At 40.5% G+C, this 23,404-nt stretch overlaps 1 protein-coding gene across 1 annotated transcript in view; it reads right to left on the reverse strand.

Annotated features, from left to right (window-relative positions):
• Window positions 1-23,404, reverse strand: part of GTF2E1 (general transcription factor IIE subunit 1) — a 49,269-nt gene that overhangs the window by 17,222 nt on the left and 8,643 nt on the right. The window lies entirely within an intron of this gene.

The raw sequence follows: 23,404 nt of genomic DNA on the forward strand, positions 1-23,404 counted from the left end.
AGTATTGAATTGCCCAGCAGGTATTAAACAGAGAGTAAACATTTCATTTGGGATAAATGTCAATCAGTTCCCTTTCAAAAATTCTATTCTTGTAATAGATGTAGCAGCCACCTCATTTAAGGGCACTCATGCAGTAGCACTATTTCTGATTTAGATGAGGTAATTCTGCCAGAAACGTGTTCAGAAGATTTCAAAACTGCAACTCACTAACTTGAAAAAAATGATCAATTTGTTTAAAAAATAAAAGCAAGAGGGTAACTTAACAACAAAAGAGATAAAGGCATACTCTTCAACACACAGCAGGAATAGCAAAAGATGAAAGAAACATATTTTATAATTGCCATTAAATAGTGCCTCACTATAATCAGAAGGAAATTTCACTTAGCCAATGCATATGTTCATGTACTATTTATTCTTCCAGAGAGCAGTGTGTAAATGCATAAAAACCGAGGGACTGGCAGTCCTGGAAACAGAAGGTCCCTCTGTTAAGCTGCAGAGCGGATTTTACTCCAGCAGTTACATTATCCTAGGCATAATTTGGAAGAATTCTAGGTGGTGCTAGAATGTTATTACAGATGGCTAAGAATAGTGTCCAGCACTCATTGCAGACCCTCTCGGCACAAAATGAACCCTGCTGTTAACAATAGAAGGAGGAATTGCCAAGATAAGACACCCTTGGCAACACCTTCAAATACATAAGGCCAGCGTTTTTCTCCTTGAAAATCTCAAGTGTTTGTGGACAGAAAAACAGAAGGTTTCAGAAGCTTCTTCTACATTGTTCTGTTTCAGGCAATGGCAAATGTTAAATACTTTCCCCGTGCCTGAGATTCACTTGTTAAACTACAGCAGTACTTCTGATTTTCTGAGATCTTTTCTTCCATGTTCACTGCCACTACCAAATCCCTTCAGTATCATACAAGACATTCCCTGAGCAGAGAAATGCAGAACTCTGGCACACCTACTATGCTACTTATAGTCCAAAAGGGCTTCAAATTCCACTGCTCAGAAATGGCAACAACTTAAATTCTTTCCTTTCAAATTCTCCTCAGAGAATTCAGAATCAGAGTTCGTGTGTAGCAAGAAAAATCTCCCGCATCAGCACCCAGAGCCACCAACAGAGAACAATACAGATTAATAGAAAAAATGTAAAATGTCATTTTTTGCCTTACAATAAAATCTAGTTAAAAAGAAGGGCACCCAAGGGAACACACAGTGGATGCTGAGACTTTGCATTTCATACAAATCTGCTCATGTACACACCAGAAATCTATTTAAGAACAAAGAGCAAGAACAAAATCCTTAAACCATGGTCCCAAGGCAGCATTTGAAAGGCTAACGGGGCCAATATCAGAAGTGTGTGTTTCCATACCAGTGCTTGGGATGGCAGCAGCTGGAAATAGCAAGAGAGAGGAATTAAAGCAGGACTCCAAGCCTACATGGTGTTTCCAGCCTTAGTTTCAACAGCAGCACATAATGGAATGGGCCAACACCACGAGAACAAGCTGCTCTTAAGTCCACTTTTCACTTTTTGTTTTCCAAGATGTTTTGGAGGCCCTTCACAACAAACAAAGCAGGTTTTTCCCATGTTGGTTACTTAAGAATAAAGACAGACTTACCAGAACAGACATCACACTACCCTCCTTCCTACAGGTTTGAAATAATTTATGGGCAATACTGACCAACAATTTACTGGTGGAAGAGACCATGCTCCTAGCTTGCAGCTTTTGAAGGTGCCCCAGCACTGCAAAATATACATCAGTATGTAATGAGAATGAATGCTGCTTTTCAGCTGACTTTCTGCTGGTAACGTGAAGGATGATGCAAGGCAGCATTTTCTACTCAACTAACCTGGTTTCTCAGCCATACATAAGGTAACAGATCTCCTGAAGAAACTTCTGCACACACCCTTTGCCTGAAATGCCACCTTTTAACTGCTGCTTTACACGGTATTTTTGTCAATCTACTGATCCATTCTGTATTTCTCACATTTTAGCACATGAAGCCTCACAATTCTTACCTGCCATCAAGGAAACAGAAATATCCATGAATTCTTTTTTGTTCCTTGAGACTTTCTTCTGGATAGTCAAGCCACCCACTGTTCTCTTTTCTTCTTAATGCTATGCCTTTTAGAAACTCTGTGCAGAAGTTCTTTATTCTTTACTCTCAAAGGAAATACCTTTCCCCTGCTCCCTGTGAAAACTACATGCCACATGAAACCAGTCCCGGCAGTGCTCCATGAAGGGCCACCTCTCCTGGCTGGAGAAGGATTACAGCCAAGCCAGCTCCCACCTGCACAAAACCTGGGCCTCAGGCCAGAGCTGGCAGAAGACAGTGAAGAGAAACACAAAGAAAGGTGATGATGGAAAAGCTTCCTCCAAAGACAGCACTTAGTGCTTAACCACCCTTCCTCCCTCTGTCCATGCAGAGCCATTAGACTAATGGGGGCAGCCCTGAAAGCTTGGGCAGTGCTTGCCAGAGGCTGCCAGGGAGGACCCCATTTTCTCATGAAATGTAAGGGAGAATAAATGCAAAGAGAGGCTCCCTGGGACTAAGCTGAGCTCCAAACTGCAGGACGGTGCCAGAATTGCCATGGACAGAAATAAGTTGGCAGTTTCTAAGTGAAAGAACTGCATAGATGCCAGGAGGGAACCTGGAGCATAAAGGGAAACTAACACAGACTAGGACTACAAAAATGTTGAAAAAAGAAATTAGGAAGGAATAACAGGGCACCAGGTGAAACATGCAGGAGAAATTGCTGAGGCTGCTCAAGTGCTGGCCCATTATACCGGGCAGGATCTCTTGTGAAGCCTGGACTGAGGGGTCTGGGTACCTCTCTCCCACACTGCCTCAGGAAAGAAAGAATAGAGATGTGTATTTTTTACCTTCTCTGTCCTTTTCTTTTGACTCATGCAGTGGGAACCACATGGGCCTCCACAGGTGAGAGGCACTAAAACAACAGCGAGGCCTGGTGAAACAGTCACAGGTGCCACAGGCTCGTGTTAATAAACAGAATTTCTGCTAACAACACTTCAAAGAGCAAATTCCCAGCACTCTCACTTCTGCTACCTGCTTGGAAAGAAGGTGCTTTTTTTCAATTACAGTTCTTCTTAGAGGAGAAATATCTCTCGAGCTAAGGGTGATTTTTGCCTTCTGTACTGCAGTCTCTCATCACGGGTTTCATGGTGAAACTGAGTAATGCTCACCCATGGAGCCAGGCGCCTCCGCACTGCAGGGTTTGTACAAACTCACCTTACCAGCATCCAAGTGCTCAGAAAGATTTAAAGAGCAAGCCACCCCACGTGCACACAACTTCCTTTAAACCATCCTCTCACTCCAGCAACGTGCATACCAAAAGCAGCAGTTTGGAAGGGCAAGGGCGATGAAATAAACAGGTTCCTGAGATTATTTCACTTAGTAAAAATAATAAATAACAAAGGACTTTTCAGGTGCTATAGATGCCAAATAGTAAGAGCCTGACCTTCCTGCAGCAACACACAGGAGAATTGATCAGAAACAAAGCCAGTGAGTCTAGTTTTCCAGTACAGTCTGACTTAGGCACAACAAGAAACACTCCAGTAAAAAAAATTATTTTAATTCTCACCATTTTCTATACCAAGCAAAACAAAAATGACTTGTTAGTATCAGGAATATTTTAACAGGGTTCCTGATCTCCAGATTGCTGCTGTTGCAGATAACCCACAAGTGATCTGCCATCTCACTGATGCAACTGTTAAAAACAGAGGCTGATGAAGCTCACAGCAATGCCAGACAAAGCAACAGAAGGTCTGACACCTGCAAATTTTTAGTAAGGAGGCCCACCTCTCTTTAGCCATTCTATCTTATTTTTAACATATCAAATTAGACCATCTGAAAAATTAAAGCTAAAGCAGTTGAATTCAGCCCTGCCTTGACTTAACACTCCCTGTTACATACAGACAGAGCCCTCAGATTATGGTATAACCTAAAACAGCACTACCTGCTTAATAGAAAGTATAAAAGAAGAGCAGATTAAAATGTGAAGAAATAGCAAATTTCATCCAAATTTTTGTATTTTTTTATATTTGTGGAGAATGTGCTATTTCAGATAGACTATACAGACCTGACAGTCTTAGATAAAAACACTTAGCATACCACCTTTTAAAACAAAGCATAGATTTTCCATAAATTACACCCTAGACATCAGCTTAGGTGGACTTTGAAAGGAGATGCCATGACATAGCCTGGACAACAGAAGCTGAATACACAAAATAAGAAATTTGGTTTAACACGTTAGTAGCTTAACAAAATAGACTGACAGGTTATCTAAGTGGACTAAGTAATTAAAAATTACCATTATTTTTAATTAACAATAATCAAGAACACACTTCCTGTTTTATTTCTTAACGTGATCCATCACTGCTAATTGTTAAACCATTTCATTAACCTCGTGAGTGAAAAAGAAGGTAACAGGGCTAAACTACCCTTCAGATTGCTAAAGCATCAGAACTGATACTGCCTTTCAGCTCAGTGGGTTTCAGCTTCTGCCTTGTCTGTTTTGTGAGTACAGAGATTTAACATTTGTGAAGTTTTTTGAGCACAGCAAGTGTCAAGTCCTCTCCCTTGACACTGATCACAAATCCAAAACAGGTGCATTCATGGATAACATTTCATACTAGCAATAGAGATAGTGCTTGTAAAGGGTCCTATAAACCTCTTAAATCTTTTTATTTCAGATTATCTACAATTCCAGTGAAATAAATGCAAGAAGAAAGTGACCAAATTTTCCCAGTTGCTTTTCAGAAGCAAAGCATACCCATAGATATATAAAAGTGTTAGCACATTTTAAAAAAACTCAAATCCTAAAAACATTCCTGTTTTGCTTATTAGAGTCTTTTCTCCATTAGAAACTTCTTCGTCAAAACAAGTGTTTTTCCAACAATTTATTTTACAGAGCTGTATCTCTGCTCTTTCTTCCCTTTTTCAGGGGGAGCAGTGGCTTCACTGATCATGTGCCACAACAGCTTCTGATTAATTCTGATAGACAACCAGCAGTTAGCTGGCACATCATCATCATCACCCTAGGATGAACAATAATCTGCCTCACCATCTGCTCCCAAATTTATTTTTAACCAGCCCCTGCTCCCTCCAGTGCAGAGAGCATGGCAGGAAGGGCAGCCTTCCCCTGGAAGTGCTGTGCTGGGAGGTGCAGTCCAGTCACACACCCCTGAGTGCCACCATGGGTGGGAAACAGATGGATACACACAGCATCCCAGGGAGCAAAAAGGGTTCTGCACCTCTTCTCCTCCAGCAGACAGGGAACACCTGCTGGGCTTTCAGTTCCAAGGGCAAGCTAGATAAGGTTAAATGAACAGGCCAAGCTGGTAGGAGAACTAGGGGCAAGTGATGGATGTGGACCAGTTACTGATGGCAATATGCATGCCTACTTTTTCTGAGGTCTGCCCAAAATCGCAACATAAGAGCTTTTTTGATCACTTCAGTGCACCACTGAAAAATTAAAACTATGCAGTGTTCACAGACAGACACTGGCCCAAGTGAGCTGTGCTGCTGTGCCAGTTAGTGTACACATCCCTGGTGTAGCACAGACTAGATTAAATAATTTCCTTTCAGAAGGAGCACCAAGATGTTACATCTCATGGGGAAGGAAGCTGGGGGGATGGGAGAAAGACAGGCTTGATGAAGGCACAGGGCAGTGAGGAGGTTCATTTTGTAACTGCATGGCCATGCTTGCCACCTGCAGGTACAGAAGCACAGTCCAGAAGGTGGCAATGACAGGGTCCTGTGGCTGTGTCACTGCTCACAAGTGTTGCTGTCACCAGCAAACTGCCTGTAGACAACACTGTATGTGGGAACTGATATGATGTAATAAAGAAAAGAAGGAAATCAGCTGGAACCTAAGGCTTTGTACAGCTGGCAAAACAAGTTACACATCTGTGATACACCATCAGCAAGATCTGATGATGTTTCCCCCAGAGAACAGGGAATTGTTGAAAGCAGACTCTGGGATAAGAGGAACTATCAAAATCTCAGGAGGACAAACATAAAGAGTAAAAAGATCAGATTTGAGAAAGAATAGAAACATAGATGGACCTTAGCATGTCTCCAGTCCAGCCTCTTGCACCAATGAGGGCAATCAGACCTGACTGCTCACAACTTTATCTACTGATGCTTTGAAACCTCCCCAGGGTGGAGACTGCACAACATCTCTGGGAAGTCTTGCTCAAAGTGAAAAGGTCATTTATCAGTTTAGACTCTTGTCCTCCAATCTGGCATCACTCTGAATATCCTGGCTTTGTCTTCCTGGAGATCTCATAGTTGCAAATGCTGAGGAACAGGTATTAGGTGTGATGTAAACTGATGCTGGACTGTCCTAAGAAATATCCTCACCAGGGAGAAAGGCTACAGGTGAAATGACAATAAGAAGGATGCACAACTCAAAAATATTCTCAATATTCTCAGTGAGTAACCATCAGTAATTTGGTATCAGGTGGGAATGAAGCAAGGCCCTGATCACAGTATTTTCAAGTGAGTGTCAGGTAACTAAATTTTGTGAATTTAGTTCACAATTTAAAGAAAGAGTAGGGCTTATCAATGCTTTAGGAGACAGGATTGCCATTCCAAACAGAGAAATGCTTGGAATAAATATAAAGAAATTCAGTAGAGATTGGTAGAAAATATGGCATTTGGGTTAGCAGGAAAAAAAAAAAAAAAAAAAAAAAGAGAGAGAGAAAAGAAAGAAAAGAAAAAAAAAAGAAAAAAAGGAAGGGGGTGACCAGAAGGGGGTAATTGTTTTGGCAGCACACTGCAAAGAACCTCAGGTTTATGAGGACAAAGCCAGGAACCAAACTTGTTGTGCTGCAAGGAAAGTAAGAGAAAATCTGGCTGCTGTATTAATAACTAAGTCATGCATGACTATGACTGTTACTCTCCACAGTATGTTATCCTGCTTTGCTCTTCCCTGTGAATATCTCCTCCTGATAAACCAGGTGCAGCTTCAGAATCCATACTTGTAATTAGGGACCAATTGTAAAAATTCCAAATGAACCAAATGATACAGCTTAATACATGTTTCATTAGGGAAAAATTGGGAAGACAGACTTGTTTAGTTTTAAGAAGGTGGTGGCAGAGAACAGCAAATTTTGGGTATTACAGCAATGAAAACAGTGACAAACTGTTCTTTCATTTCACACATACATAAAAAGATTACTCACAGCTTTAATTCGGGGTAAAAAACCCCTTTAGGTTAGGGTATTATGAAAAACTGAGGATAAGAAGCCTGGAATATGCCAGCCATGAAGGTTAAATTTACCCAGCTTCAGAGAAGGATGATGACATGGCTATCTCTTCTAGCCCTGCACTGTATCTGAAAATAACCTTCAGCATATTCTGAAATGCAGATAATTTTACTGTATACTCATTCCCAATTTTGTATCTATTTTTCAAAGCAGAAACACACATGGTTTTAAAGCCACAAACATAAAATTAAAAACCAAGTATGAAAAATTGAAACAGAACTTCCCTCCCACCACTGAGGGCTGTTTAATAAATAGAATTGTTAACAACATCTTTCATTGGAAAATCTGATTCTGCATCAACATTCTGGTTCACAAATGCTGTGTCTCTTGTTTCAGGCTTTCTCCTGTACATTTTAATCAACAGACTGCCAGTTTTAGACTATGTTTATGCTGGAAGCCAGTGAGCCAGGGTCACAGTAATTGAAAGGCACCAGGAAGCACACCCCTCTGGAGGCCTGTATGATTATCCATTCTCCCTTGCCCTCTTGTTAGTACCAATAACTGATATTTTAATCAATACCCCACAGAGCCTGAATGCCTTTCTTGCTGGGACTGTAGCAAACACTTGCACCAGTGCCTTACACATGGACTGACAGACCATCTGCTAACCTGTTCAAGTGAAAGTCCCAGCTGTGTGTTTTACTTTAACAGGTGATTTTATGTCTGACTTGGCACTGAACATCTCTTGACGCTCTTGTCCTCTTTTCCCAGTCTCCAACACATGCAGGCTGAAAGAAGAGTAAAAAACTGCAGGTTGAGTCCTATGACAAATTCTCAATCCTCACATTTCTTTTCTCTTGCTCCTAGCACACTCCCTTGCAAGGTATGCTGTGAGGCACACCCTCTCCCTTTGGCAGACTGGATTTCAAAGCTGGAAGGGAGCTTAATCCAACCTGAATTCATTTAGGCAATGACCACTAAAAAACCCAAACAAGTGACATGCTTGAACCTTCACACTTTAAAATGGTTTCAGGGGTCATGACAACAAAGTACACACGAGGAATTTTACTTTCATACTTGAAACACTGTACAGAATCTGAGCCATGATATTTGTGATCTGTCTGCTATTCATGCTTTTAGCAACTCAAAATATAAAGCACAGCCAAACAATAATGACTAGCACAAAAACTATCCTAAGGGATAGAGTTTGATTTCACAAACAAGAAGTTTTATTAATGAATAGCTTTCTTGAAGAAAACTAAACCCTGTTATTTTTGTAGCACAGCTCAATGTCTCTTCTGAATTGGGTTACTCTACACAGAAGTTTAATACACACCAGACCATATGTGAGCTTAGCTTTAGCTCCTGCCAGTTTAGTAGGTGTTCCAGAGTCCAGAATGGAACTGCCATTCCCATGGTGCACATGACAGGCAGGAAGAACTTCCACTGAACTTAGGACACTTAAAACCAGACAAGAACACAGGGGCTACTGGTCTGCAGGGCTCCCTTCACTGGCAGCAAACAGAAAGATGGATGCTCTGTTTGCAGTTTTCTTATTCCTCAAGTGTCCATGGCTGCTCTGTAAATGCCTAAAATTAGGAAGATTAATACCTTGTCTAGTATCAGTACCCACGCTTGGAAAGACTCCCTTTCCCTCTCTCCCATTTACTGAATTGTATTACTGGAACATTTTCTAATGTTTTGCAAGTATTTTTTTTTTTAAACAAAAGCATTGTTGACACTAATTTTGGCTTCCTTCCAAAGTCTTCAAAAGAATACAAGAGTTATCTGCATCAGTTTCCTGAGCTGCATTTTCCTTTTACTTTAGCAGAATTAACTAATGAATAGTGCCACTCTAAATATCATATTTTGAGGCACAGGCAGATGAAAGGTTCTACAGTTTTAGATAGTGGCATCAGAAAGAAAATAACAATATCCCAGCCTTTCAAGTTTTCTCTGAGGATGATAATTTAGAAGCCTGAAGTCAGAGTCTCTATCTAGGTTTGTCACCAAGTTGTTTGCAATTAGGAACACATCATACATCTACCCATGCACTTTATTTACATTTATATATACTTTCACAAGACCTCACTGCAATACTGTCAATTATTGCCATCAGAGAAGAACATTACTGACACAATTATTAGTTCTTTTTAATTAATTAATTTAGCAGCTAAGAGTGCCAGCATATTTTAACATTATACATGAAAGAGCAGCTTAGTGCAAGCATACACTATCTGATACAGCATACAAGGCAGAAAACTCATTGGCAGAAAAACAGTATCTTGTATTTCTTCTGAGAAGAAAGGGCATATGCAGATTGTGTCAAATGTTTATGTACAGAAGAAATAAAGTTGAAAATCGACCTTAACAATGCTAATTTCCTGATTTTTTTAATATCAGTTTTTCACCCTTCTTAAACCCAAGCCAGAAAATTCTATTTAGATATTTCATGCTCATCACCGCAGTAACTTCTAGAGTCCAATGTCAATAGACTTTTTACTCTGCCTTGCATCCTGAATAAATTTTTGCATGTATACATTTTTGAAAAATCTAAGAAACAATATTCTGAGTACTTCTCTACTACTATACTAAACATACTCTTTTGCAGAGAAAGTTTCCATCAAATATTACCTATCCACACAGATAAGCATCTTTCCTTACACAATCCAAGATCCTATCACTTTTGCTGGCTTTTCTTTTAACAAAAAGCTCCAACTTTCCTAAACGTTTCCAAAATAATTTTGCCTCACTCACAACAACCTGAAGAATGAAGCAATTTGTTCTGGTTCCATTTGAATACACAGGGATGTTTTTCCTTAGAGCTATGACAAAGTAAGGTAACAGAGGACAAAAACAAAAGCAAAACCTCAAACCACATAACCTTGCTCAGCTGCAACATGCAGTGTTAAGAAGAGAAGAGCTTTTCATGGGAAGCAGGCACAAAAGCAAACACTTGTTACACTGCAATCCCAAACTGGAATAGTGTCAATTCTCCTTGGGCAGAAGATGTAGAACAGCACTACAAAGTTAGTGGCATCCTCTTGTGCGTGCTCCAAGGACTGCCTTTCAGCTTGTTCATCATGTAAGAGTCACAGCAGTCCTTTTTATCTGATGCACATCCAAAGGGATGCACAGAAACACGTGAGACTGGTTAAAGATGCCAGAAAACTCCCAATTTCACAGCACTGTATTCAGTGTGTATAAGGAGTTTATTTCAGGGTCAAGGAAAGCAGACAAAGATTCCAGTGGAAGGAAGAAGAAACATTCAGATTTTTGACAAAAGCAGTCAGCAGGAGATCAAGGTGCTTTATTAAAATCCATGTGAGTCTTCTCAAGAGCACAAACACTGCCTTTCAAATTTATAAACAAATCAGAAGTCTGATTTAACCCTCAAATAACAAAATCATAATGCTCTGGATTAAAGATAATAAGATCCTTCCATAATAAGATCCTGACATGGGCAAGGGACTGGAAGTTGTCTTTGGAAGAGAAAAGAGGAAATCTGAAGCTCCAGATCACTTTTTTGATTGCATAAGCCATCAGTAAAACAAACTTTTGAGCAAACTATAAGAATATTTATCTATAAATTATACATGTAAGACTGTAACAATATGCTATATATTATAAAGCATACACAAAAATAGAATTAGGAACAAGATTAAGATGAAAAACTGTTTTAGAAGATTTTTATTGATGTTACAAAAAATATTTCCTTAGTACTCCTCCCACCTTGATGGATTGTTTTGCATGCATCCCACTTTGGAGACTGCTGCAGATGGCCTTTTCTCCTCCTTCCTATTTCCAAAGACATTATCTAATCTCTTGCAGTCCAGTGAGGAATAGCGTTTACCTTGAGTTAATGCAGAGAAAAATAACTCTGATGGCAGAGATCCAGTGAGTGGAATTCAGGACTGGGGAAGGGTGCAGGACAGCTGACACTCAGCCCATTTTGTCAGGGGCTGTACTCCATAAGACATTCAGGAAAACTGGATATTGGTGGAGGCTAAAGCATGGAAGAGAATTTACCCCTAAGGAGGGAACTGATCAGGAGTATGAATTATAAGAGGGAAAAAAAAGTGAGCCAAATTTTAAGTTTTAGAGAAGGATAATGAGATAAGAAAAAGGATAATGAGAAAAACAGGAAGCAATCTATTTTGGCTGGAAGAAGAGACAGTCTTCAACTGTTCTAGATGCTTATCAGCAAACTAATGAAACATGGTCCAGATAAATAAATCACAAAATGATTGCACACCTGGTGCAGAACACCACTTTTAGAAAAAAACCCATTGCTTACTGTTAGCCTTAGAGGGCATTTCAAAAGTCTGTCCTGGTTCATTTCAATTTCATACTTTCTCCTAAAGATTTTGAATGCAGACTCTTAGGTGCATATGCTATGTACTATCAAGTCAAAATTGGAAAAGGTGGAAAATCCTCGGTAGAAGACACAACTGGAATAAAAAACTGTCTGTATGAATTACATAAATTTTCATTAGTCAACAAGATGCTGTTTAGTGAAGTCCAAAGCATCCATTTCTTTTTTTCCATACCTGCACTTTACTTTCTATACTGCTTACAGATGATGGCTGTGAGCCTTAAAAAGGCACTTCTGGATTGGCAGAATAGGTTTCAAAACAAAATCCTCTATCACCATTCAGACTCTGCACCTACAAAGATTCATGCAGACAATCCAAATCAGTGTCTCTGCCTGCAACTATATCATACAGGATATTCTCAAACAAAGAGAACAAACTTCTAAGAGATCAATTCCAAGTTTTAACTGCAGCAACCTAAAAGGTGTATCACAAACTATATTAAAGGATTTTGCATCACAGCTGACAGAAGATCTTAAATGAAGAGTCATCACAAGTCGAGGAATCAATGTTTTGACACTATGAAATTGTACAGCATACCTGTAAGCAAACACTGCCATTACATTAAAGAAAGTGACTTTATATAGCCTTAATAAAAAATCAGTGACTACATATTAAAAATGTTTTATTGCACAAATTCTGATGCAGGCAGTGATCTGAGATGAAAACAAACAACAACTACATAAATTAATTCTCAGATTTCCAAACCCGATTTCCTGTCTTTCAGCATTCAGTAGCTTACAGGGTCTTAATGCTCTTCCAAAACTGATTATAAACAAGCATAGGGACATTAATTGCAAATCTTTGAGCCCTCACAGGGAGTTTCAAAGAGCAGGCCTGCTGTGCTGTTTACTTGCATTTGCTTTCCCTCTCCTTAAGCACGCACTCATGCTTGGTGCCACAAATGCTTCCACCAGAGCAAGCAGAACTGGCACAACTCCAAGGCAAATTGTCATCTTGCTATTAGAAATGTACCAGAGATGATAGAAGTGAGCTAATAAACTAAAATGCAAATAAAAAGGGGTTAAGAGAAGCAAGCTCTTATTCCTTTCTTTCACAGATGCAAGAGCAGCAGTGCTCAAATGATTTTGAATCTGAGATAAAACTCATTACCTGTATTCTGAAGAGGGAGAAGCAGGTTATAAATTATTTATTTAACAAGGTAACAAAGTCTCTTTTAATCCAAGAGAACAGCTGAACAAAGAAGAATCTCAGAAATTTGTAAACATTTGTTTATAATTTTGTCATCTAGTTAAATATAAACATAAAATTTCAGAATGGTGCTGAAGTCCAGCAGAGACTCATTGGTATTCATGAGGCATTGGTCCTACTCATGTGGGATACAGAAGTTCAAAATAGCACAGAACTGGTATTCTGCAAAAAATATTTGGTAGAAAAAGTTCTGCTTCAAAAACTGTCAGCCCAACCAGGCAAATCAAGCAAGTGAGGAAAAAGTGTTATACATTTCCCATTTGGAAGTCAGAGAACCTAAGTAATAACTGATAAAGCCAAATAAGGATGTGATAGAGGGGGGATCTCTGGAGCTCATGCCCAGTTTAAGCTGTGGTATCCAACCAACACAGTCACCCAAGGAGCATTAAGGAGGAGCTAAAAGCTGCATGCTGATGGGCACAGGTCAAACTCAGGCTCAGCCACATCTTCTCTGGTCCCACAAATGTAGCAGTTTTTCCTTCACTAGACTGTAACCACTGCAGTCCTGAGAACAAGGTGGCAGATCCTCAACACTCCAATTCCTGAATGAGTACTACAGATTCAGATGCAGACCAGGATCGTGTTTTGGAAGCAAATACTAAACTGCTGAGAAGCACAGCAGCCTTTGTTGCCTGAAAGCAGCAAGTTCCTGTCAGCTTTACAAGTTACTGCTTTTGTGGGTCATTAACTTCCAGCTCCAGGCAGATTAAGATGAATCACCAAAGCATTTACCAGTGGCAAGACCCTTGGCTGAGAGGGAGGACCACAGGCAGGACTGAGGAACTCAATCCTCAACAAAAACATTCCAGCCTAGACACGCGATGTTCGGTTATCACATAAAAATATTTGGGTGATACTAAGCAGCTCAACTGTGTCCTGAAAACACACAGATTTCCTTGAGTTAAATTCCATAAAATACAAAAAAGGATCAAGTCAAGCACAGAAGCAGCCCAAAGTTTTAGCTGATAAAGCATCACATACAGCAGGCAAGAATTATTGCCTCTTCCTTCATCTGCTTCTCTGACATTTTTACAATTTTTACACCAATATTTTTGCACAGACACACAGATCAGCCAATTTAATTCCAGCTCTTATTGTCTTCTCATACAAAAAGAATATTCAGATAAGTTTTGTAGGGTTTTGTTTGTTTTGAAAACTGATGTGCCCTGTTCCCAACAACAATCATATATTCATGGGATCTTGTTCACAGAGTAGGAAGAACCACTGAGACTGCCACCTCTCCATTTCAGCTTGAGTGAAGATTCACAAATCACCTAATCTTTTGTCTTTTATGGTCAAGTTACATCCTTGTCCTCACCGCTTTTTAGGCTTCAGGGTAGATAAACAAACCCCTTTTTAATCCGTTTCAGCAGCTCAGTGCAATTATTATGGAAATTAAAAAGGTATCTCTTCTTTCAGCTCCACTGAATTACATTCAGAAGTTGCTAATCTCTTTGCAACTTAAAACTACCGTATTCAAGTATTCCCATAATCATGGACTAGGAGTTTAGATACTCCAGTCATGCAGTTAAACTTCCAAAGGCATTTATCTACTTGTCAACAGGATTGTTTTCAGAAGCAGAGTGGTTTAACTGTTTTCCCCAGCCTGAAGTCAGCAAACTGGATCATAGTGTTTCAGACTAACAGCAAAAGGAATCCAGAAAAGACAGCCTGCCTTAGCTCCACCTGTAAGCACAACCAAAGAACCTTGGTTCCAAACCAACCAAAGATTATTAGCCAGTTGTGTTAATTCATGTTAAGTCTCCAAGAAGAAACAAGAAAGGAAGAATAAAACTATTAAACAGCCCAAGAAAAAGAAAATCTTTGGCTGTGAAGAGAAAAAGAATGGTTCCATGATGCAATTTTAGACTGGCATTTTCAGAACAGATTTGTATTACTGAGCTTTCTCCTCTTCCGTCAAAGCAGCTGCCTGTTCCCTTCTGACACCCAGATTTCTTTTAATCAATGAAGACAGGATGCTGTGTTCTGATGAAATGCCCTTCCTGGCCATCCCTGGTAGAGAGAATTAAAAGCCTTGCCAATCCTTTTGAAGTGCAAATCTTCACCAAGTAGGTTTCATGCCTCTGTTATTGTTGCCTCCCTCAGGAGAGCACAGTTGAGGTGGAACACTGAACACTGGACTGTTTACTTATCTTCTAAAGTGCATCTTGCCTTGCACTTGAGACCCCATGATCTCTGTCTGCACTTCCACTCTCCTCTTTCTGCATTCCCAAATCTTACATTGTTCAAGGAAAAAAACCTTGATAACTCTAAATTGCAAAAAAGCTCATTCCTCAAGTGGCAAAATCACTTACCTGAACATGGGTCGACAGATTTTCTTTCTTCAAGCTCCATGCCTGACCTGCAACGTGCTCTGGAAAACACGTATCAGTACAGGATGGGCACACTTGAGCCTCCAGCTCGCACCCTGACAGCACTTTGGGAGAGAACACACCCAGCACTATCACTCTCATCTTACACTGAAAGCCAAAAAGACAGCAGCTTTTTTCTGGCTAAGAACCAAGCACAGCTATACAAAGAGAGTCCAGGGGCCCAGTCAGCAGTTTAAAATACATTTCTCTAGAGCACTGTAAAGGATACAAGTTAATAAGCTCTGCCAGGAGGCCACAGCAGGTTATCAGTGGAGAATGAGGCATGCAAGGTGCTCTAAGGGCAAAGCAGTGCTGTAACTCAGCTGTGAAATAGCAACTTGATCACAGATTGCAATGTGTATATGGAACTGCCCCTATATGGATTTATTTCTTGACCATAATGTAGGCAGTAAACTTGAGAAAATTTAAGATATTAACCAAATTTCCTTCAGCATTTAATAACGACATTAACCTATATTCATGCTACAGTTTCCCTTTCCTGATGAGCTGGATTTGCAATTGGAGAAGGGGAACAATTTAGCCTTTAATGTTTACGAAAAAACCAGCAGCACCTTAAGAACAACTTTATATTATCTAGAGGAATACCACGCTGCTCATTCATCTCAGTGTGCAGATCATTTTTATCTCAAGTAAATTAAAATTACTGTAACACAATTTTTAAGCAAAGACATTTCTCTTGGAAAGGTAAATTAAACATTCAAAAATTGGACTGCACGAGACATACATCAAATTATTGTTAATTCAGAAGCATCAGATGATTTAACATGTATTCACTATAAACTGGAAGAGAGGAAGCCTTTCCTGCTGCAGCTCATATGCACAACCCCAGCAGGTGTGAGCTGATAGAGTTCTTCCTTTGGTCCTACTGTGCATAAATTAGGCCAGACACTAAGCCAAGAAAACACAACTGGACAGAGGGGTTATCCAAAGGAAGCCCAGTGGGAACCACAGATAGGTGAGTTTTCTTTCAGTTGAGAAGACTACACCAAAATACCAACCAAGCCAACATACTACACCCTTGAATTGCATCCAATAGCAGAGAGACTGCAACACAAGTTACAGGATTCTCCATGATGCCCATGCCTAAAAGAGTAACACCCTGCACAGACAATATTACCAAGGATGCAGTTTCAAAAGAACAAGTCACTAGAATAAAAGAAAGGAATGCTGCAGTTCAGCTTTCATCACTATAAATGGCTTAGCAATATTCACAGATTTCACAGAGATCTTGCTGCAATCTATTTCAATTTGCAAAGCTAAAAGAAGTTAAAGTGATAACCTTTACTTGAAGGGCAATTACTTCTTGTACTTCAAATAATAAAATGTCCTTCACAGATAAAACAAACAAACAAAAAGGCATCAATATTGTAAGTCAGGGCATGCATTTATCAGATAGGTTTTTTAATCTAAGACCACAAGCATTCCAGCCAGAGGTCAGTGTGGAAGACAGGGAAGTGATCAGGCAGCATTCTACAGGCAGCAGCTTATCCTCTTGGCTGCTGTTTTAGGTTCTAACCCTACCTTCACCTATTTCCCCATCAAGCTGAGAGATCCATGGCAAGACCAGCTGGTTATTTTCCAGACAGGGTGCCCAACCCACAGGGAATGGGTTCAAGTTACAGATGTAACCTTTAAGTCACTCTACAGAGTATTCTTACTTTGAGGAAAACATGCATTAATTCTGATATGTTTTTCTCAGTTTTCCTTTCCCTGTGGCTCCAAGCCTTATCAAGCTGAAGCAGAGTGAAGCTGACAGGAATACACTTGGAGATTTTGCCAGGAATTGGACTAGAAATAGAAAAACTAAGCAGAGCATGGACACTTTCCTTCTGCTGGTGTTTGCCAAAAGCTCTCAGTGGCAGCACAGACAAACAAAATGTGCTTGTAGAGTCAAGGAAAATCACACTGATGGGTTTTTATGCACTTGGAAAGCTAACAATGATAACAAAAACACACAACTTCACAGAACTTGAAGTTGTTCAAAGCAGAACTGCTCTGAATCCATTCTTTTTCAAGGGAAGTTTCAGTATGCCTGTTTACATTAAGGCTTGCCAAGCCCTCATTTTGGCTGGTTAAAAGCTGTAGATTGTTGTAGTGGTATCATCACCTAGCACATACATGGCACTACATGGCAGACAGAGCTACCCAGAATGTCTGAAAATCAATGAACTCAAAGGACAAGAAACAACAGCATAAAGATCAAACAGGACTGGCTACATTGTGTGAATATATAGAATAAAGAGCTCCATGTGATTATTTTTTTTTTTCTAGTGGCTGGAAGGGATACAAAAAGAGATGTACTGGAAATGGACACAAGAGCTCCTCAAGAAAGAGTAAGGCAAAAAAAGCAGGGAAAAGGGGAAGCATAATAAAAAATTAACAAAATAGATAGGACAGGCTCAAAAGTAATTTGAATCAGATGAGGAAGTTTTGAAGTTAACGTAGAACTTGCCTGAGGAAGTGGGAATTCAAAAGAAGATGAGAAGACAGATGTGCTCTGAACAGCTCACTGGGGATGAAGTAAGGAGCTGAACACTCAGGAGAAAAGGCAGTAGCTCCAGAAGTCAGCACACAAGACCAAAGCAAAAAAATGAAAGCCTAGTCAAATTTCTAATCTCAGAAACGGGGCCCAAACCATCCAAGTGCTCAGCTGCACACAGGCTGCCTGAATGTGACATTAAGTGCCTTATGACAGGTACACAAAACCAGTCTCTGAATGTGTTACGTGCAATTCTGTTAGGAAGTACACAAAGGACCTGTGAGAGGCTGACAGTAAAACAAGTGGCTTAAAATGATATTCAAGATGTTGTCTTTCCTTCTATAAAACTGATATTGTCACCTTCAATTTGTTCTTCCCAAATTAAATTTCTTATCAGTACATGGAATAAGAAAGGCATACAGATACACAGTATGTTACCATTACAATGCATTTATAGGAACAGCTAGACATCCTCACAAAATCATTTACCAAACCAAGAGCAAATTGTGGGAGGAGGAAGAGCAGACAAGTAATTAACTGCTGTGATTTCAAAAAGCAACAAAATAATTTGGTGATTACAACTGTGATTGAGAACACCCCAACCAGCATCACCTTTCTGATTCACATTACCCACTTGGTCTTGCATCCTTTTATTTCCACTACTATTCACACCTTATTTAACTGAATATTATGGTGAGGACACAAGGTATAGATGGATATGAGAGATCAACTCCAGTTATTACAACATACTGGTAACACCAAGATTTTTCTTCACAGTAACAGAAGTGAAAGAAACACAAAAACTGGGCAAAAATACATTGCAAATATAATTTTTGGAAGACAGCAGTGGAAAAACTACTTCATCTAGCCTTACATTTTTCAACATCAAATTCACTTGCTGCACTGGTGAGTATCCTAACACAGTTTGGTATTTAGAATAGCCAAGAAAATCCAGGGCTGAATACCAGTGTGATGCACTGCAGAATCTCATTTCTGCCACTTCTTCAGTTCCACCTCACTCTCCCTTTTGCAGTTTCTAGTCACATACTTTCTTTCAAACTGACCTTGAATTTGACAGAACTCCAACGCTACACTAGATTTACAAATATGATTAAGGTATGAGAGTAGGATACATTAGAGACCTTCTCCAGCCAGATCCAATTAATCACGCTACAGAAACACACATCCATGAACATAATTTCCAGTGTTGTGACATTCTATAGATTAAGCAAGGCAAGCCCATCTGGAGAGAGCAAAGACAGAGCCCTCTGCCGGGTGAGAAACTGCCGGCAGCTCCTGCCGTCCTTCCCCCGCACTGCACCGAACGCACGTGGGCGGATTCGATCCTCCCAACATCCCGCCCACAAAATGGTATCGAGATGTTCAGGCTGATCTGCGATTCACGGGATTGGCCTGCAGAACCCAAATTTCCGAAGTTTCTATATGAAAAGCAGAGAGAAGAACATTCTTCTCATAGGTTTAAGAGACTAATGTAACATCCTATGTCTAGGTGAAACAGGAAAACCCAGTGTTCCCTTACAGCAGTGTCCACTGTCAGCCCAGGAGTGGCAGAACCGACCTCAGCAGAGTTATTCACATCACACATCCCACAGATGGCTTTTCTTACTGCTCCTCAACTAAACTCTTTCCTTGTATACCCCCAGCCTCCAGAGACAGCCCTTATCTTGTTCAGGGGAATAGCTGAAACTTTCCATCTCCCCAAGAGCTCATCACAGCAGCAGCTGCAAACTACTGCTCATGTGCAGAACGAGGAAATGCCAGAGTACAGTCAGACAGCAGATGATGGCACAAGGGAATGGCAAGGATCAAGTGCTCATACTAGGATATTCCAGGAAAACAACAATCTTTTTTGTTTCTCAGTCACCCTACCTGAAAAACAAAGCTAGAAGTGACACTTTTCATTCATAAGCATTGTTTTCCCACCTGTAGATCATAAAACACCCACAGAAGTGGCTGCTTAGCTTGTAACAACCCAGTCTACACCAATTCCCAGAGACAGGCAAACTCCTCAATCAGAAAGCTCCTCTAAAGTTTGCTACAAACTTTTGCACAATAAAATCATGCTGTATTCACGCTGTTTGCCTCTAAAACCAGGGGTTGCAGATGTAGCTTCTTTGGAGGCAACAGTGAAAAACACCACTGAGGAGTAAGTATGGCAGCTAGAGGATCTGTTCAAGCTCCTCTTGTAGAACAGATGGGGCTGAAACTCCTGACCTGGGCATGCCTTGGTCAGAGTTAACAGGCACTCACTCACTGGTTATCCAACCAAGCAAATACTTCACACAGCACGCTTTTCTTTTCACTTTTCACAAATCTCCTTGTGAGCTGAAGCAGCAGAAAAACTCCAGTTTTTGGCATCATCTTGACTTTCTGTCTCACATCCTGTCCTTGAACTTCCTTCAAGTACCAGATAAGAGTTGTTCAACCTTTGACAACAGAGAAAGCCTTTGGAGCTTTTTTTGGGTTGAGACATTCAATGGCAGAAGGGATGGAGAAAAAAAAATCTTATAATGCTTTTAAAAACAGTGGGAACACACTCTGAAAGTAACACTTCTACTGTTTAAAACCTACGTTTAAAATTACTCTACTGGCAAACATGTTACTCTGTTAAAAATATTTTTCCAAGTTAACTGAACAGCAGTCAAAGCACATCTGTACTTACATGTCCTGAAAACACATCCTTCTCATTGTCAATTATTTTTTCTCATCAGAGTTGTGTCTGCCCTCCAAAACCATCAATAATCACATTTTCTGATGAAAAAATAAACACTTTGGTTTATTTCAACATTATTCAGAGATGGAGTAAAGAACAGAACCAAAAGAGAGCTACTTGACCCATAAGAAACAAAGGTCTGCTAAACCCAAGAGGTAGACACACATGCTGTGGTAAAAATTAAAGAGCTCTACAAATCCAAATTATGAACAGGCTCTTCATAAGCCTCTTGATTCACAAATTCCAGAATAATGACCACAGTAATGGAGTGGTTCTGGAAACCTCTTCACCCACACTAATAAGGAAGTGTAAGAACAACTCTTCCAACTCTACAACAATTGCTCAGAGTTTGCATTTGAGGTGTAGATAGGAAAGAGGAAAGCAAAGCAGAAGAAAACACAGGACATCTAAATCACACCTCTCTCTGAATGACAAGGACAAAAGGCAGGTAGTGAAAGAGGGAATCTTTTAACAAAAAGCTCTCAATTTAAGTGCAGCTTGGTCCAGATTGGTGCAGAGAATGCCTTCCATGTCCTACCTGCTCCATGGATTAACAGATTTTGGTCCTGCAGGCCTTTTAATACACAAAGTTATATCAACATAGCTGCAGTCTAAGAGCAGTTCAGGTCAACTGTGACTGCAGCTATGTGGCTTTTAGTTACCCTTCAACAGTTGTACTGCCACAACTTTCCATGAGTGGGAGAGGTTTATCTTTAGCACTGACAGGAGATAAAGACATTCTTGGAAAAGCATGGCTCTTCACTGTCTAATAACCTTGTTTCTCTGCATGCCTGGACCTCTCAAGCTTCCTCTGTGAAAGACCCAGGAGTCTCTCAGGTCTTTTCTAATACAGAATTCAGGGCAGCAGGAAACATGGAGACAACACATTCCACTGCAATATAAAGCAGACATACAACAGTATCAATGTGCACGACCTAGATGAAGCTATCAGTGATTTAAAAATAATATAAAGAGAAACAGAATATATATAAATTCTAGGCAGGTATGTTCTTACTGAAAGTAACTGGAGGTAAACTGACAATCTTGTTATTTGCACAAATACTGAGAGAACTCCTGGGAATTGCTGAGAAAACAGCACTCAGCCTTTTCCTCCATCAGAACATAAAACACTTCATGTGCCAGTGAATGATTTCACATTGTGGACACAGCCAGTGCCTGTACTGCAGGAAGACCCTTGGTTGACATTATCAGTTCCTGGAGCACAGGCCTTGGTATCAAAGCCAAATCTCAGCATTATTACTTTCAGCACCTCCTTGACAGGCAGTCCCTTGCTCTCAGAACTCACTGCCCACCCAGGCTGGGAGGCAATGGCCACAGGCCTCTGCTAAGTGCTACAGGACCCCTTGGGATCAGCGCCTCACACTCCCCACTGCGCGTGCTCTCTGCTCAGCTTCTCTGCTCTCTCCTCACCTCTGCAAACTGCAAAAGCACCATTTCCCTTCAGCCAGCACACACAACTGCAGCCACCACAGATGATAATTAAATGTGGAGGGCACACAGAGTTTCCACACTCAGTGGTGAGCACAGAAATTCTGTGCTGGCACTGCTGGTTTGGTGCTCCACAAGGAAGCGATTTTACTCAGCGAGCTGCAATGGACTTCATCAGCCACTGTTACCTGACTTAGTGGATTCTGCATAGCTGCTCAAGTAAAAGGAGTTTCACAGCTTTTTAACTTTGGAGGCAGGAAAAAGGGAAAATGAGATGCTGAACATTTCTTGAGTGTTTGCACTTGGCAGATTAAACATGAGTAACCCTAGATTAAAAGCTTCAGTGATGCTAAACATCATACTTCAACGTATCTGAGAGCTCTCCTAACTTTTGTCCTCTTCTCCGGAAGTAAAATCAGGACACAGAATTCCAAATAAAAAAATTAAAAAGTAAATTAACACCTAACCTCCCTGCTTTCCCCCCAGAATGATCCCAGATTAGACTAGCAAAACAGAGTCTCATCAGGTGCAGGTGTTCTTCCTTTTATTCCCTGGCACAGAAGCAGAAAGTAGACAATGACACCCAAGAAAGGCTCTCATTTCATATGCATGAGACAGATACACACTTCCACTGAGACTTATACATGAATAAGAATCTTGTTTACTCCCAACCACAGACAAGACCGTAATTAATTTCTTTTAACTTTCGTGAGACTGCCTTGCACCAGGAAACAAGGTTGTGCAGTACAGTGCACCAGGCTAGAGAATATTAAACAGCAACAACTCACTTCTTGCATGAGCAACTAAAATCAACTCTACATATGCCCTCTGTACAAACTATCTGGAAGTCTTACAGTTTACTGGCGAGACCAGGTTATACTGAAAAGCCATCAGCTTCCTGTCGGAACCCAGGACATCCCTCTGGCTGTCCTGAGCAGCCAAGGCCCCTGCCAGGGGGCTCAGAGACCCTGGCAGAGCCCAAAAATGCCTGTGGTTTTGATTATGATTATGACCCATGGAGCAAGATGAAGATCTGCAAGCCATGACAAATTAAGTAGAATGATAGTGAATTTATCACAAGGTGAAAAAGTAGATTTTGGGGTTTTTAGAATGGGGGTTCAGGAGGCAAGATGGTGGGATCTGGGTGTGTCCTGCCTTTCTCCTTCTTCTTCTTGGCCTCCATCCTCTGCTGTGATGTTGGTACTTTTAGATTGGTTTAGAGTAGAAGCTCACTGTCTAACATAGGTGATAGGTATTGGAAAGTAATTGTAAACATTGTATATGTAGATTTTAGTATAAAGACATAACACTGCCCTGGGGGCAGGCAGAGTGCCTCTGACTGTCTTGCTGAGCGGACCTCAGCTGGACAGGAGAGAGAATTTTATAGATAAGATACAATAAACAACCTTGAGACCGAGAACTGAAGAGCCCTGACTGTTTCTTCAAGCGCCAGGCTGGGAAAAGAGACTTTCCAACTTTTTTTAGGGTCACTCTGACCAGCTAGAAGCCCTGACAGCTTCCAACAAGGACAG

Source organism: Melospiza georgiana, chromosome 2 (assembly GCF_028018845.1).
Source record: "Melospiza georgiana isolate bMelGeo1 chromosome 2, bMelGeo1.pri, whole genome shotgun sequence".
NCBI classification, from domain to species: domain Eukaryota; kingdom Metazoa; phylum Chordata; class Aves; order Passeriformes; family Passerellidae; genus Melospiza; species Melospiza georgiana.